The sequence below is a fragment of the Arvicanthis niloticus genome, chromosome 4, assembly GCF_011762505.2.
Source record: "Arvicanthis niloticus isolate mArvNil1 chromosome 4, mArvNil1.pat.X, whole genome shotgun sequence".
Taxonomy (NCBI): Eukaryota; Metazoa; Chordata; class Mammalia; order Rodentia; family Muridae; genus Arvicanthis; species Arvicanthis niloticus.
Window position 1 is genome coordinate 85,009,522 of NC_047661.1, and position 5,124 is coordinate 85,014,645.

The window sequence follows — 5,124 nt, forward strand, 5'->3', positions numbered from 1 at the left end:
ATAATAATCAAAACACTAAATGCACAGAACAAAGAAAGAATATTAAAGCTGCAAGGGAAAAGGGCCAAATAACATACGAAGGTAGACCTATCAGAATTACACCAGACTTCTCAACAGACACTAAAAGCCAGAAGAGCCTGGTCAGAGGTCATGCAGACTCTTAAGAGAACACAAATGCCAGCCCAGGCTATTATACCCAGCAAAACTCTCAATCATCCTAGATGGAGAAACCAAAATATTCCAGGAAAAAACCAAATTCAGACAGTATCTGTCTAACAATCCAGCCCCACAGAAGATTCTAGAAGGAAAACTCCAACACATGGAGGGCAATTATACCAAAAAAGAGACAAGATATTAATCATCTCACAACAAAGCCAAAAGGAGAGAACCACAAGCACATAATGCCACCTACAAAACCAAACATAACAGAAACCAACAGTCATCTCTCTTTAATATTTCTCAACATTAATGGACTCAACTCACCTTTAAAAAGACATAAACTAACAGACTGGATACACAAACAATTTGGCATTTTGCTGCATACAATAAACACACCTCAATAAATAAGACAGAGTAAAAGGATAGAAAAAATTTACCTCAGAGTAAAAGGATGGAAAAAATTCTTCCAAGCAAATCATCTCAAGAAACAAGCTGGAGTTGCCATCCTAATAGCCAATAAAATAGACTTTCAACCAAAAGTTGAAAGTGTGATGAGGGAGGACAGTTCATATTCATCAAAGGAAAAATCTACCAAGATGAACTCTCAATTCTGAACATCTATACTACAAATGCAAGGACACCCACATTCATAAAAGAAACTTTACTAAAACTCAAAGCACACATTGTACCTCACACAATAATAGTAGGAGACTTCAACACCCCACTCTCAGCAATGGGAGGATCATGGAAAAAGAAAATAAACAGAGGCACAGAAAAACTAACAGCAGTTATGAGCCAAATGGTTTTAACAAATATCAATAGATCATTTCATTCTAAAAAAAGATACCTTCTTCTCAGCACCTCATGGTACCTTCTCCAAAACTGACCATATAATTGGTCACAAAACAGACCTCAACAGATACAAGAAAATAGAAATAATCTCATGCATTCTATCAGATCACCATGGCCTAACACTGATCTTCAATAACAGCAGAAAGCCTACATACACATGGAAACTGAACAACTCTCTACTCAATGATAACTTGGACAGGGAAGAAATAAAGAAAGACTGCCTAAAATTTAATGAAAATACTGACACATCATACCCAAACTTATAGGACACAATGAAAGCAGTGCTAAGAAGAAAATCATAGCACCAAGTGTCCTGGTAAAGAAACTGGAGAGATCTTACACTAGCAACTTAACAGCACATCTGAGAGCTCTAGAACAAAAAGAAGCAAACATCCACCAGGAGTAGGCTGCAGGATATAGTCAAACTTAAGGCAAAGATCAACCAAATAGAAACAAAGAGAACAATACAAAGGAGAATCAACAAGATAGACAAACCCCTAGCCAAACTAACTAAAGGGCCCAGAGGCAGAATCCAAATTAACAAAATCAGAAATGAGAAGGGAGACATAACAACAGAAATGGAGGAAATTAAAAAAAATCATCATATTCTACTACAATAGCCTATAATCAACGAAACTGGAAAACTTAGATGAAATTGATGGTTTTATAGATAGATATCACATACCAAATTTAAATCAACAGCAGATAATCTATTTAAATATGCCCATATCCCCTAAGGAAATAGAGGTCATTAAAACCCTCCCACCCACCCCCCAAAAGCCCAAGGCCAGACGAATTTAGTTCAGAATTCTACTAGACCTTCAAAGATCTAATACAAATATTCCTCAAACTATTCCATAAAATAGAAATAGAAGGCACACTGCCTAATTCATTCTATGAAGCCACAATTACTCTGATACCTAAACCACAACAAGGACCCAAACAAAAAAGAGAACTTCAGACCAATCTTGCTTATGAATATCAATCCAAAAACACTCAATAAAAATTTCACAAACTGAATATAAGAACACATCAAAACCAACATTTATCATAATCAAGTAGGCTTCATCCCAGGGATGCAAGGTTGGTTTAATATACGAAAATCCATCAATGCAATCCACTATATAAAAAAACTCAGAGGAAAAATCCACATGATCATCTACTTAGATGCAGAAAAAGCATTTGACAAAATACAACACCCCTTCATGTTAAAAGTACTGGAGAGATCAGGAATTCAAGGCCCATACCTAAACATAATAAAAGCAATTTACTACAAACCAACAGCAAATATCAAGTTAAATGGAGAGATACTTGAAGCAATCCCAGTAAAACTGGGGACAAGACAAGAATGTCTATTGGGTTGTAGTGTTTGCGGGTCTGTTTTTGGGTTGAATTGTGGGTCCTGCGTCTCCCCACTAAGGGTCTAGGGCCACAGCTCTGAGTGGCAGAGGCTTGGGAATTTGACTGTGTTCACTCCGCTGGCACCAGGTGGACATCAGGCTATATGAAGCCACAGGACTCCATTCGTGGTGGAAGAACATAGTCTAAGATTCCACGTGGAGCCAGAGCTCTTGAGTTGGGGGTCCCCAGGCCAAAAGGCAGCAGGGAATTGGTTGGTTCTCAGGCCCTTGGGCCCTCAGGCACTACTGGGGAGTTGTGGAAAGGCTGAGACCAAAGTGGGGGCATATGGGCTGGTGGCCTGCCGCCGAAGAGGAGAGGGGGAGGGATGAGCTCTGTCTGTGTCTCATAAGAGTCTTGGTCATGGTAACTCACTTGGCTGGGTCGTGGTTAGCTCAGCTTGCTTGCTTGGGTTGTTAGGCCTCCATGGTTGAGAATGTAGAGGTCGTCAGTGGGAGATTACATGGCGGCTCTTAGTTGAAAACCTTCTACAGTGTTCCCTATTACGGGTACCAAGGAATAGAAATAGGCTATGTTCTTAAGATATTTATTGTCATGGTGGAAAATGGATGAAATTATACCCTGATATTTTCAGGGCAGACCTGAGGTTTAATACCTTTTGCAAGGAGGAGGGTCTGGGAAGGAATGTTTAATTGGTTATGTAAGCCCCTGTGGCCTTTAGGTACCTCATTAATATGGAGATTTGTCTTGAGGCTCTGTGGCTTGTAGTTATGCCCTCTATCTGTGGAGGGGCTAGTGGACATTGTCCTACTTGCCTGGAGGATCCCACTCTATAGAGGTCTTTGGCCTCCTGTCAGTAGCTTGTGTCAGGAGCCTAGAGTCTGGGAGCATGGCGAAATGCATGCTGTTCCTTACAGGGAACCCTGTGGGATCTCTGGCAATTTCTAGCTGGTGCTCGACCAGAAACCATGCTGTCCTTTCACAGTCCTACAAATGCCCACTCTCCTCATATATATTCAATATAGTACTTGAAGTGCTAGCTAGAATGATAAAACAACAAAAAGAGATCAAGGGGATACAAATTGGCAAAGAAGAAATAAAGGTATCACTATTTGTAGATGATATGATAGCATACCTAAGCAACCCCCAAAACTCTACCAGGGAACTTCTTCAGCTGATAATCAGCTTCTGCAAAGTGGCCAGATATAAAATTAACTCAAATCAGTAGCCTTCCTTTATACAAATGATAAACACACCTAGAAAGAAATTACAGAAACAGCTCTCTTCACAATAGCCACAAATAATATAAAATATTTTGGGTTAACTCTAACGAAACAAGTAATGTTTGTATGACAATAACTTCAAGTCTCTCAAGAAAGAAATAGAAGATCTCAGAAAATGGAGATGTCTCCCATGCTTATGGATTGGCAGAATTAATATAATAAAAATGGCCACCCTACCAAAGGCAATCTACAGATTCAGTGCAATGTGTATCAAAATCCCAACACAACTCTTCAAAGACATGGAAAGAGCAATTCTAAAATTTATCTGGAAAGGCAAAAAACCCAAATATCGAAAACAGTTCTTAACAATAAAAGAACAGCTGGGGAAATCACCATCTCTGACCTCAAGCTTTACTACAGAGCAGTAGTGATAAAAAACTGCATGATATTAATACAGAGACAGACATTTGATCAACAGAATAGAATTCAAGACCCAGAAATAAAACCACACACTTATGGAAACTTGATTTTTGACAAAGAAACTAAACATATACAATGGAAAAAAGAAAGCATCTTCAGTAAATGGTGCTTATCTAACTGGCTTTATGTATGTGGAAAAATGAAAATAGACACATATTTGTCACCTTGTACAAAGCTCAAGTCCAAGTGAATCAAGAACATTGACATAAAACCAGATACACTGAATCTAATAGAAGGGAAAGTGGGAAAGAGCCTTGAACTCATTGACACATGGGGAAATTTCCTAAACAGAACGCTAATAGCTCAGGCTCTAAAATCAAGAATTGATAATTGGGATCTCATGAAACTGGAAAGCTTCTGTAAGGCAAAGAACATAGTCAATAAGACAAATCAGCAATCTACAGATTGGGAAAAAACCTTCACTAACCTCACATTAAATAGAGGGCTAATATCCAAAATATATAAAGAACTCAAGAAGCTAACCACCAAAACCCCAAAAAACCCAATTAAAAAATAGGGTATAGAACTAAACCAAGAATTCACAACAGAGGAATCTCAAATGTCTGAGAAGTACTTAAAGAAATGTTCAAAGTCCTTAGTTATCAGGGAAATACAAATCCAAATGACCCTGAGATTCCACCTTATAGTAATCAGAATGGCTAAGATCAAAATCTCAGGTGATGACACATGTTGGTGAGGATGTGGAAAAAGAGGAACATTCCTCCATTGCTGGTGGGATTGCAAACTGGTACAACCACTCTGGAAATCAATCTGGAGGTTTCTCAGAAAATTGGAAATAAATCTACATGAAGACCCAGCAATACCATTCTTGGGAATATACCCAAAAGATGCCACACCATGCCACAGGGGCACATGTTCCACTATGTTCATAGCAGTCTTGTTTGTGGTAGCCAGAAGCTGGAAACAACCCAAATGTCCCACAACAGAAGAATGGATATAGAAAATGTGGTTAATTTACACAATGGAATAGTACCCAGCTATTAAGAACGAGGACATCCTGAGTTTTGCAGATTAATGGATAGAACTAGAA